This window comes from Chiloscyllium punctatum, chromosome 2, assembly GCF_047496795.1.
Source record: "Chiloscyllium punctatum isolate Juve2018m chromosome 2, sChiPun1.3, whole genome shotgun sequence".
Taxonomy (NCBI): domain Eukaryota; kingdom Metazoa; phylum Chordata; class Chondrichthyes; order Orectolobiformes; family Hemiscylliidae; genus Chiloscyllium; species Chiloscyllium punctatum.
Genome location: NC_092740.1, coordinates 149,415,363 through 149,428,909, shown reverse-complemented (window position 1 = coordinate 149,428,909; position 13,547 = coordinate 149,415,363). Strand labels below are relative to the sequence as shown.

The 13,547-nt window shown below is 37.5% G+C and overlaps 1 long non-coding RNA gene across 1 annotated transcript in view; it reads left to right on the top strand.

Annotated features, from left to right (window-relative positions):
• LOC140491885 (uncharacterized) overlaps window positions 1–13,547 on the top strand; it is a 58,255-nt gene that overhangs the window by 27,094 nt on the left and 17,614 nt on the right. Inside the window, exon 2 of the long non-coding RNA XR_011963447.1 lies at window positions 9,320–9,422. This is a non-coding gene — a long non-coding RNA (uncharacterized lncRNA). The remainder of the gene's footprint in view (window positions 1–9,319; window positions 9,423–13,547) is intronic.

Sequence of the window (13,547 nt, the reverse complement as noted above, 5' to 3'; positions counted from 1 at the left end):
ATCAATGTTAACCATTATACTGTTGTGTTGCCATTTATGAGATAGGAGCAGCAACTTTAAAACAAATGTGGATCTTTCTTGTAAAGCAAATATTGTTGTCCTGTAATTTTGTTTCAAAATTCTAGCATTGAAGTACAAGATCTGCAGAACTGAAACAAACTAGGACATATTTTATAGTGAATCTAAATTTCAGCTTTCCAGCGATTTTGCTGTTTTACTGGCCTGTGATGATTTCACTGTGCTTTATACAATCTTGGCAAATCATCTACTGTTCAAACACATGCACAGACATGTGACTGTCACATGTAAAATTCATCACAGAATTTTCTCACCATTTGTACTCAGAAGAAAGCTCTTTTGAAATTTGAATAGTTTACTTAGAAAGATTGAAAACAGTGATATTCTTAATATTCTGTGACCAGCAAGAAATGAATTAACCAGTTTGTACCAGGAATTATTTAATTCATCTTAAAGAAACACCATACAACATCACCTATTGTTGTGATTTGGAGATGTCGGTATTGGACTGGGGTGTACAAAGTTAAAAATCACACAACACCAGGTTACAGTCCAAAAAGTTTAATTGGAAGCACAAAAGTGCTGCTCCTTTATTAGGTGGTTGTGGGGCGTAAACAATTGTAAGACACAGAATTTATAGCAAAAGTTTACAGTGTGATGTAACTGAAATAATACATTGAAAAATACTTGATTGTTTGTTAAGTCTTTCATCTGTTAGCATGACCGTGATAGTTTCACTTCTTTCATGTATAAATCACAAAACTCTTTTCAAAAGTTACATTCTCAGGTTAACTGTAATAATTGGTGTCAGCTCAGATAAGATGTTAAGATGTTGAAGGTGTTAGCTCCCGTGTTCCCTGTCTCTGCCATAATGTTGAGACTGATTCTAATGTAAAAACTGAGTTAACAGTCTTACATGGATTCATGTAGTTTTTGAGCAGAGTACAATGTAACTCTGCAAGTACAAATTCACCCCACAAACATATATGTGTATGTGTGTGTGTGTGTGTGTGTGTGTGTGTGTCTGGGTGGTGGGTTGTGTGTGTGTGAGATAATAGTGGTCACCTGTAGTATGACATAAACCCAAGGTCCTGGTTGAGGCCCTCCCTATGTGTACCGAACTTAGCTATCAGCCTCTGCTCGGCCACTTTTCGCTGTTGCCTGTCCCAAAGTCTGCCTTGGAGGATTGTCACCCGAAGATCCAAGGTCGAATGTCCTAGACCACTGAAGTGTTCCCCAGCTGGGAGGGAACACTATTGTTGCAGCACGTAATGCTTTCTCTGGTGTATGGGGCAACAGGTATTGGGCAAATTCAAATTGGCTGTAACTTCAACAAAAGATTCAAGTGATACCATCATTTTGTTTCAATCTCAAGCGACTTTTGAATATTTGTAGAAGCCTGATGTTGAATGCTGTTTTAAACTGTGTTATTAGTTTTACCATCTAGTGAATAGCTGATGTAAACAAAATCTATTTTTCTTCTTGGCAAATGATGGGCCCATTGACTACAGGTGGAATTATAAGGATTAGGTGAAAGTGTTAAGGTAATAGGCATGGCAATAAAATTAGATTGCTTCAATATTAAACAGCAGGGTATCAGCATGTGATCTTTTAAGGCTCTATTATGCGTAGATATATGCTCAGTTACATTATGAGATAGTCTTACCATTGAAGATATGAGGTGATAGTGAGTATTGAGGGTTTTTAACTTCTATCTGACCTCCATTGTCTGTGCAATTAGAGTCTTGCATGCACTCCAATGTAACTATCTGCTTTTAGATATGTTTCCTCTCTGCTGCTGTTGCCATAGGTTTATAGCAGGCTGCGATTCTTTAGGCAGGCAAAATGTGCCCTTCAGCAGTCTACTCACATTGCCTTTCTTTGTGGTTAAACCTATTTAGACTGTTCCACCACAGATAACAACAGCCGATCAATATAGTAATCAGCAGTGGAAACACTATATGACTTTTTCTCTCTAACTCAGGATACCTAGGCAAATCAATATTGCTGGTGTGATAGATACCAGCTAAATTCATACCTATCAAGAAATACACACCATGCAGTCCACTCATGAGCAGGGTTTTCTTATTTCCATGATTTTGGTAAGTGTATTGAGTTGTTTTGATATGATCCTTCTTATTATTCTCCCTATGTAAATATCAGCACGTAATTGATGTCAGATGATCTCATGGCTAACGGTTTATATCACAGTTATTAATCATTTGCAGATTTAACACTAAATAATTAGCAGTACATTACTAGGAAGTTTAACATTGATACTAACTACCCTGGGGATCGGGGCATTACCAGATTTCTACCATATACTTCAAGAACAGTGTTACAGCAAATTCTTCGCAAAGATGAATCGTTCAGTTTGGCCACTGGCAGTTCCATCTAAATCCAAAAAAACAAATATAAGATGAATCTAAAGTTCAGTTTGGATCTGTTGTGACCCAAACAGGTGATTGTGTATTCAACTCCTTCACCAGGGAATTGTGCTTTGCTGAATTATTATTGTACTGTCAGAAGTGCAATTTCTTGAATAAAACATAAACCAAGATGTTATCTTCCCTCTAAGATGAATGTGAAAGAGCATGTGACAAAACTGAAAGAGGAATTATTCTGCTGTATGGTTAAATTTTTATTCTTCAATCAAAATTCTGAAAGCTCTTTATCCAAACAGTATTGCTGTTTGAGGGACAACGTGCATGCAAATTGACTACATTTCACAAAGTACCTTGTTCTCTGTAAAGCACTCTGAGATGTCCAGCAAAACAATGTATAAATGTAAATTCTTGCTTTCTTGATATTAAAATTGTGAACAATACAGTTATGATATTTCCTATTCCAGTTGATCCAGAGGTGGCGCTGTAACCCTATCTATTTGCTCTGTCATCCTTCCCTGCTGTCTGCTGTCTCACTCCTCAATCACTTCCGGATCTTTCATCCATTCTGTCTTGCTTTGTACACACTTGTTTCTCCGCCTAACTGCAAGCAACTCCACAAAGGTCACTAGTAGCATTATGCAATCATGTGCAGGAAACTCCTTCAACATAAAATTGACACTAGCTTATGATTTCCTAATTGATTTGCACATACTCCAAACTCTAAATAACTATCTACGGGTCCTCTACAATGTAGAATCAACCAGCACACCAGCAATTCCTGGTCTACAAATGTCCATAAATTCTCAGTAAAAGTGATTCAAAATTACAAATGTAATTTGCATACTATAGTAATCCAAATACTACAAATGTATAATAAACTTTGAAAGAAGTAATCAAATAGTCAAAATCCGAATGTCATAAGACAAATAAAGAACTCAAAAGGCATTAATTATGTTTTACCGTTATATCTATTAACTATTAATATGTTGAAACATTACAAACATATTCTATTTTTACTCTTTTTCCATAATCCAGCAGTGGAACATGTTCAACTGTTCATAAGCTGTCAGAATGTGCTTACTGTCGATGAATACATTTTGTTTAGACATTTCCCATAAATATTGAACTGCACATGGTTATATTGTGACAAGATTAGACATAAAATTTACTCTTACATTTTGCTGGAAATTTGCCCTTCTTCCAAGTAACCGAGCTGCAGACTAAAAAAAAAACTGCTGAAATGAAATTTAAAAATAAGAAATTCTACCATCTATTCATGGGATGTGGATGTCACTGTTAAGATCAGCATTCGTTGACTATCTTGAATTCCTCTTGAGAAAATGGTGGCAAATTTGTGTCTTGAAATGCTAATCGACATGTGATGTGGGTACATGTGAAGGAGGGAGTTGATGAATTTGCTCCAGCAGCAGTAAAGGAATGAAGATCTCGTTCCATGTAAGGATTGTACTCAACTTGATTTGAAATTTGCAAGTGATGGTGTTTCTGTGTGTTCTTCTAGTTGCCAGAGATCATGGGTGTGGAAGATGAAAGGATTCTTGGCAAATTGCTGCACTATATGAAGTAGATTATATGGACAATTGTCACTGTATGCCAAAGATTGAACATTGAAGGTGGTGGATGGGATTCCCACCATGCTGATTTGACTTGCATGTGTTGAACTTCTTGCTGGAGCTGTTCGCATCCAGGAAAGTGAAGAGGATTCCACACACCCCTGATTTGTGCCTTGCAGATAGAGGACACAGCAGGGAATCAAAAAGTGATTTACTCAATGTAGGATTCCCAGTGTCTTGCTTGCTCTTGTGGCACAAGGGGATGGTTCAGTTAAATTTCTGGTCAGTGGTAATCTCCAGTATATTAATGGTGCGGCATTCAGTAATTCTTATACCATTGAATGCCAAGAGGAAAAGGTTAGAATCTCATCCCTGGAGATGGTCATTGCCTGGCACTTGTGTGGCATGTATGTTATGAACCTGTTGTCAGCCCAATCTGAATGTTTTTCATGTCCTGCTGCATATAATAGAGACTGCTTCAATATCTGATGAGTTGCGGTCATACTATTATGCAATCATTAGTGATCACAACCCACTTCTGAAGTTATGACAGAGGAAATCAATGATGAAGCAGTTGAAAGTGCTTCAGGTTCAGACACCACACTGAAGTACTCTCCAGCGAAGTCCTGATATTGAGATAACTTGCCTCCAAAAATCACAACCATCTTCAACAGTGCTAGATGTGATTCCAGCCATTTGGTACTTCCCCACACTCTTATTGACTTCAACTTTACTAGAGCTCCTGGATTTCACACCACAGTTAAACAATGCCTCAATTTAAGAGCAGTCACTCTCACTTGAGTTCAGCCTTTTGTCCATGTTTAGATCAAAAACCTTGCAGCATCAACTGGACTGGGTATGGTTTTACGTTGTCCAGTACTTCCATTGGTACTATGTGGTTATCCTGTTTTATTCTAATTTGACATTTGCACAGTGGTTTGATAAAGCCGAATTTCAAAAGGTAGTGAAGAATCACATTCAGTCACATTTAGACCAGATGGGGAAAGCTGGCAGATCTCTTTTCCTGAGCAGCTTTAGTTAACCTTCAGATTTTCTGTAATAAGCCAGAAGTTATATGGTCACAATTACAGATACTCACTCTTTTTAATTCTAGATTTATTAAACTAATTGAATTTAAATTCCCTCAGCTATCATTGTGGGATTCAAACTAATTTCTCCAGATCATTAGTTGCTGTTAAAACAAAAATTAAGTTAAGATGTTTAGAATAGATCAGGTTATTTTTAATTTGTTACTAGAATTTGGACATCATTGGCTAGGCAGCATTTAGGAACCACACTAATTGCCCAGAGGCCAGTTATGAATCAACCACATTGCTGTGGATCTGGAGTCACATGTAGGTCAGACCAAATAAGGATGGCAGTTTTCTTCCTTAAAGGAGAATGAATAGTGAACCAGATGGGTTTTAAAGAAAAAAATTAACATTGAAATAATGAAAGAAGAAATGAGGAACTAAGTAAGCAAACTGATACATAACATTTTCAACTTTAAATTTGATTTAAAATTGCTGTGTGGATTTTTTTCTGGTTTGAATGAATGGCTGTAACAAAATAATAAAAAAGCTTTATTGCTAATATTTGTTCAGGTAAAATTATGTGAACTAAAAAAACCTTAAGAAACTGATCATGCAGGAGTAGAAAATATTCCTGTATTAGGCTTCCAACAGTTAGTCTGGTTATACCCAATCAGGGTAGGTTGTGAAGCACAAGTTTATAACATTTCTTCCTTTTTGTATAAAACATTTCTGAGTCATTGAGAGGAAACTGTAGATGCAGCAAATGTCAGACCCAAGTAATTTTGTTAATTATTCAATTTTTCAAGGAACACAGACATTGCAGTGAGTGATTTTTCTCCTTTCAAAGTGCTGATTCTTTGAATCCTAAAGTTCAACTAACCTATACCTGCCCATACATGTCACAAAATGCAGATGGGAAATACCAGTTAGCCCACTAGCTAGTCTCCTCAGAAATGGAGAGTCTTCTTACTCCCACCAATGCCTTTCCCCACTCTAAATTCCATTTACCCCCTTTGAATGTGATGATTTCTAATGTCAACGTGCTGCAGCCAAATTTGTTGGTGATGCAAAAATAGACAGGAAGACAGGTTGTAAGAGGGGTGCACACAGTTTACAGAGAACTATCTATAGGTTAAGTAACTGGGCAAAACGTTGGCACATGCAGTATGATGTGGGAAATGTGAAGTTGTTCTTTTTGGAAGGCAAAACAAAAGAATGGAGTACAAATGAAAAGAAGTAAGGTGTAGCACACAGGGACTTGGAGGGACTTGCACATAAAACACAGAAAGCCAGCACACAGATACAGCAAGTTACCAGGAAGGTTAATGGAATGTTGGCCCCTATTTCAAGGCACTTTAAGCATTAGGGTAGGGAAGTCATATTGCAGCTGTACAAGGTGTTGGTGACACCACATCTGGCATACTAAAAGTTAGTTTGATCCCTTATTTAAGCAAAGGTATTATTTCATTGGAGGCATTTCAGCGAAGGTTCAATAGGATTATCCCCAGTATGGAGGGATTGTCTTCTGAACAAAGGATGAGATTCTACTCCCTGGAATTTCGAAGAATGAGGTGTGGTCTCATTGAAAAATATTGGATTGTTAAGGGGCTTCACAGGGCAAATGCTGAGAGAATGCTTCACCTCATGGGAGAGTTTAGGACCAGCGGGTATAGTTTCAGAATTTAGGGGCACCAATTTAAGACTGAAATAAGGAGGAATTATTTCTCACAGATGGTTGTGAAACTTGGAAATTCCTTGCTACAGAGAACTGTGGAAGCAGAGTCCTTGTGTGTGTTTAAGGCTGAGATAGATAAATTGTTGGGGTAAATTACTGCAGATGCTGAATCTGTACTGAAACAAAAAAAGTGCTAGAAATCACAGCAGGTCAGGCAGCAGCCACAGAGAGAAAGAAAGCTAACATTTGGAGTCTAGATGACTCTTTATCAGAGCGAGTTAGATTGTTGATCAGGAGGAAAATCAAGGGTTACAGGCAGAGCATAGAAAGTGGACATGAGGGATGTTGAATCAGCTATAATTCTATTGAATAGTGCAGTCACAGCTTGAGGGGCTGAATGGCCTGCTGCTGTTCCTGTCTCTTATGGTAACATTGCATTATCTTTCTGTTGAGCTGGAAAATGTTTTACATAATAACTATGATCTGAAAGTAGACTATGAATTTGGTTAATTATAGCTCATTAGCTCTTGAATGATATTTATCTCCAATAGCCAAACTTAAATAATAAAATTTATAAAGGCAATTAATAAAGACTGATTTACATGTTGTTCTTTCTGGTAAGAGTAGGTAAGGATACTTCTTTATACCAAATAAACTATTGATAATGAATTTGAAAAGATATCTCAAACCAATAATTGTTTATTATTTCAATAATAAAACTGCACAGCCAGTTCATTGTTACATTTTGTTGAACTATTTTAAAAATGTTTTTAGAGTTTGATGGGCTAGAGAAGATTTAATTAACTATCAGGAGTTATCAATATATTTAAAATAAATTCAGTAAAAATTCTAATATTCATTTACTTTTTAACCTTTACTGACCATACGTTTAAAAGCTCTCAAAACAACTCAAGTCTTAATCATCCTAATTGTTCAATATTATAAATTGGCATGATAAGATTGTGGTATATATATATATAAAAGGTTAAGATTGAATTGGTAGCAAATACTGTTTCTTCTCAGTTTACTTTTTTTAGTTATCTCAAAATCTTGAGGAAAGCTTTGGCAAGTTCAATAACTAATGCAAAAAATTGGAACAATGCTGCTAAAAGTTAGTGCTGTGTGTAGATTTCCTCATATATTCAGGTTAATTCAATGAGTGTATCTATGCTATATTTTATGGATGTTTGGTTATATATTCATTTAATCAAATAATTTATGAAGGAAGGCATATTGCCACCAATCTCAAATGCACCTTAGTGCGGGCAGCATGGTGGCTCAGGGTCCCAGGTTCGATTCCAACCTTGGGCAACTGTCTGTGTAGAGTTTGCATGTTCTGTGTTTGCATGGGTTTTCTCCCACAGTCCAAAGATGTGCAGGTCAGGTGAATTGGCCATGCTAAGTTGCCCATAGTGTTAGGTGCATTAGTCAGAGGGAAGTGGGACTGGGTGTGTTACTCTTCGGAGGGTCGGTGTGGACTTGTTGGGCTGAAGGGCCTGTTTCCACACTGTAGGTAATCTAACATCTAATCGAAGTATTAGAAAGTCACTACAGGACTGGAGAAAAGAGACTGCCATCAGTCCATTACAATTGCAGTTTACTTCAAATTGAACATTTACCCAACAACTTGCAATGTGTATATAGTTCTTTCATTATCTAACATTACCCTAAAATGTACATAAAATGATAATTAGTGTGAGATCATGGGCACTACAAACAAATGATAAATTATTGAATGCAACTGTTTAATAGCAAAGATAAAACTGAGTACCATACTAAGAAATAAACCTCTAAAGTACTAAACAAACACAGAGAATGTCAACAGTTCTGACTGCATCTGTGGAGAGGGAAACAAGGTTAATGTTCTATGTACAGTATGAGTTTTCTTCAGAACTAAAGAATGTTTATGACTCTTATGTCAAGTGAATTATGTTATTAATGCAATATGTAAGATACATATGTAAGCTCTTTGTGTACAGAAAGAACATGTACACACAATGTCCCTGTTCCAAATCATGTCCTGCATAAGTAAAAACTGTGGTTGGGCCTTTGCAACTACATAGTCAAAATGTGGAACAGCACAGTACAGGATCAGGCCCTTCAGCCCACTATGTTGTGGCGAACATGACACCAAATTAAAGTAATCCCTTCTGCTAGCCCTTAGTCCATATCCCTCCATTCCTTGCATATTCATGTGCTTGCATGGTGTAATGTAAGATTCAATGTTTTTCTTCTTATGCCAAGCCTGTACAGAATTGCTTTAGAAACCGGTGTGTAGATATAAATATTTTTGTTTATGATTAAAATATATTATTGCAAAACAAAATCAAATAGGTGACAGTCATTTGCTTGTTCATTTCTAGAGGCAGTGCTTTGACCCATCAGTGAGAACCCTGCTTGGGTTAAAATTTAAACAAAGCTGTTCATTCTGCATGGCAACACTTCTACCAATCAGAGGCCACTTGCCGATCAGTCATCCTCTCACACATCTTGGCTTTCCTTACATTGCTTTCTCCCAATGAGAGCAAAGTGAAACATTATGACTAAATGTGCCTTTTTCAGCAATATTATGATGAACAAAAATAACGTTTAAGTCCAGGCTTAAACGGGAATGTTATTTTTTACATCTTCCAGTGCTTTGCTGATGCAGCCCTGTAACCAAATCCAAAGAGATACTTTCACTCTTACACTCCGGGGAGCAGCCTGATCGTTTGAAGGACGCACAATTTGCATGAAGGTACATCTTATGTTCAAGATATTACAGTTGTCAAATATGTTATCAATTCAAAACAAACCAGACGGGTACTACTCAATATGGTTAGATTAGAGAAAACCAGAATTGAAAACGCAATGAGTTTTCTCAACTGATTTCTCTACAGTACAGTCATTACAGTAAATGCATTTGACCAAAAGGGTAAGATGACTTTGCACCACGTGGTAGGCTGTCTCATTTAATGTGTGAAATCAAAAATAGATCTTTTCGGATTAAGTTGCCTTTTCTAATTCTTGTTACATTTAATGTATGTAGTGTTGAAACATATGTTTGACAGAAACCTTTTAAAGTTTGAACACCATTGGAGCATTTCTGAAGCAAAGCTGAAAGGTGGAAAAAAGATGATTGTGTTGTCTTTGTGACTTGCGCACCACATCAATCTGTGCTCTTGCACACTATTTTTGGGGTTAGCTTGCTTTATAACATGAAAGTTCAGAAACTAGAAACTGCTGCTGAGAACTTCTTCAAAAGCAAGAAGCTACAGTGATCATGCCGGGATAAACAAAGATGGTGTGGGGTGGGGTGGAAGAAGAAAAATAATAGTGCAAATAATGGTATAGTTACTGAGCTATCGTACAAGATCTAGGACTGTTGCAAGCTGTTTAAAGAAAAATGAAGAGGGTTTTAGGCAGAGCGATTTCAAGCACTGAGGCAGGAGGTTCTGTGACCAAAAAGTTGGACAATAGTGCAGGAATGTATAAAAGAGAGCAGGACAAATGTGAACCTGGGCGAGTTTGGATGTGGATGGATTGTTAGCTGTGCAAGGCCCATAATAGAGCAGCGGGGAAAAGTGAGCACTGCAGATGCTGGAGATCAGAGTCGAGAGTGTGTTGCTGGAAAAGCGCAGCAGGTCAGGCAGCATCTGAGGAGCGGGAGAATCAACTTTTCACATTCCTGATGAAGTACGGTCGATTCTTCAACATTCCTGAAGAAGACCTTCTGCCCGAAACGTCGACTCTCCCGCTCCTCGGAAGCTGCCTGACCTGCTGCGCTTTTCCAGCACCACACTCTCGACCAGAATAGGGCAGCGTGTAGTGGGACCACATACCTTGCTTTTCAAGAAGCAGTCCCATATTTGAGCCCAAGCTCGGACATCCAAGCATTACCTTTAAAATTTAGCACACTGTCCCATATTTTCTGCTTCCGGATATCCATTGCATTTCATAAGACCTGATGTCACCCAATGCCCTCTGTTCGTAAAACTAAGCTATGGGTACACATGTGTATAATGTGGGAGCACTCAAACATAATGAAAATCTGCAAAAAAAAAGGTCTGTGGTGAAATAAGCTGATTAAGAGTGGTGTCAAACTGAACGATCAGGAGTGTAACACTACTGATATAAAATAAATCAGGCCAGAAGTTCGGAATTTTTTTTTAAGCGCTAAGGCTGTCTGATAAATGAGACGATTAGAATTTGAGAGAAAACTATCAACAATCTACCAAACCAGAGAGTAAGGGCTTCTATGTGCATATAAGAAGGAAGAGGCAGTTCAGTTAAATTTTGAGAGGATGGGACTGGGGAATTAATAATCGGAAAGGAGGTGGCAGAGACTTGCACAAATATTAGTATCAGTTTACAAGATAGAAGGTTTTTTTTTAAAAAGCACCCCAGCAATAATAAATAAGCAAGGAATAAATGGGAGGGAGGAATTGCAAATACCGCCGATCAGTTGATCTTGAACGAAAACAGAGTTCTGACGGATTGCTGTTGAAGTTCCTTCAATTAGAGTCATTTTATCAGGTAACCCACATAAAGAAATACGGTCACTTCAAGAAGGGCTCTTGTGGAGCGGCGGTAGCGTCCTCATCTTTAAACCAGAGAGGAAAGCCAGGTTCAAGTCCCACCTGGTACCCAGAGATGTATAGCAGTATCTCCGAGCAAGTCGATTAGAAAGTAGCTATGATCAGCCGAGCAGTGCTGTTAATAATCACACAGCACCAGGTTAAAGTCCAACAGGTTTAATGGGAATCACAAAACCTTTTTTTAGAAGTTACATTTTTTTAAAAAAGTTACATTGTTAACAGCTAACCTGAGAATGCAACCTTTTTTTAAAAAAAAGTTTTGTGATTTACACATGAAAGAAGTGAAACTATCATGGTATTCAAACAGATGAAAAACTCAACGGACAATCAATTTTTCAATGTATAATTTCAGTTACACCACACTAAATTTTTGCTATAAATTATGTGTTATGATCGAGCCCTCCACTATCACCTGATGAAGGAGCGTCGCTCCGAAAGCTAGTGCTTCCAATTAAACCTGTTGGACTATAACCTGGTGTTGTGTGATTTTTAACTTTGTATACCCCAGTCCAACACCGGCATCTTCAAATCAGTGCAGTTAATGAATGTGTTTGTTTAAAAGAGATTATAGCAGTGAATGTAAACACAATCCAGAGGCAGACTGTCAGCATTTCAATTAGACCTTAGGCCTTTGAGTCCAGCAAGCCGGATGAGAAACGGAGACTGTCACCTTTGCAATATTCTGTGTCATGCTGCAAAATTGTTTCATAGGAAATGTGGAGAAGAGGCGGGCAGTAGAAGAAATGGTAATACGATTTATAACAGACTCTTTCTGTGGTTGTAGTGATTCAGTGGTTACAGTGGAGTAATGGTGGAGGCTGTCTTGTCTAGTGTAATACCAGTTTCACCTCACTTTTTTTTCGTTAGAAACTGGAATGGGAAAACAAAAGTCTTACTCTGTCAGTCCTCCTATTTGTAATGTTTACAATTTTTGACTCTTTTATACTGTCAACTGAAAAGATATTGTAAATATCAAACCAATAAAGGCACATCTAGATATTTTCTTTTTAATGCAAAGTGTGACTTAATAACACATTGGAAAGTGTTAATAACTTTGGAAACTACGACATACAAGTTTGTAAATAAAATGCTAGTTTTACTTACTCTGAAAGACTGCTATAAAGTCTAAACCTTACTCAAAAACACTGACATAGAATTATTGTCATGCAGCAGAAGAGACCATATATTATATCAGATTGTGCACCATATATTATATCAGATTGTGCACCATATATTATATCAGATTGTGCTGGATGTTTGATATTGGATGTCAGTGATCGTTTTACATCCCTGCCACTTTTATCAAACATGTCCTCTGTACAGTGAGTCTGATTTCAGACCGTCTATCCATTTCAGAACTTCATTGTTTTAAACCTGCCTCGGTCGAAACGTGATTCAATCGGCGGTGAGGAAGAATGAAATCTCTTTATTCTTGCCATGAGTCATTTTGAAGAGTCTAGCGTCAGCGGAGAAATGTCGAGTTAAATGAATAAACAGTTCGATCCTACAGTTTGTAAATCGAGAAATTAACACCACTTCTTCGAATAACATTCAAAACATCCCGTGCTCAGTCCCAGTTTGGAAGGACTTCTGACTGCAATCAAAAAACACTCTATTCTCTGTAAAAGCCCAACATGTAAACATACATCATTTGGGCAATATAATTAATTCAATATAGTTGTTACAAAACATATTAATATGCCCTATAACAATTTCTGGAAGATAACTTGGAAACATCCATCGCTTTATAGTTAAATAATTCTTATGCTTTGAAACAATTAATATGATAAAAATATAATCCCACATGGAAGGAGAGTGGTCTGTGCTGAAACTAGCTCGTTGCATCATCTTGAACACTGGGTTAAATTTTCCACTGTGTCTCTAATCTGTTATGCTGTGTATTTCGATACAAGGTCGGTGCAAGCAGTACAGGCGATTTCCTGAAACAATCTCAAACCGACAGGAAAGAGGTTGCTTATTGGACAGCAATTATGAAGCCTTTTGCAATAGATACGTCAAAATTATTCTTGAAATGCAAGGGTCAAATTACTAGGAGACATTATACAGTCTGGGCTTGCAGGCTGTGGGGTTTGGTTGGTTAGGGAGTTGGTTTGAAAAAAAAAACTGTCAATATATTATGAGAGTTGTTGCTGCTTGGAAAGTCCCGGCTAGGGACAGGGCGCTAACAATTACAGTCTGACCTTGGAAGAGTGAAATCTTAGGGCGAAGGAGGTCTAAGTTTGGAATGCTGTTCCATAAAGCCGCCTGAGTCCTGCTGACATAGG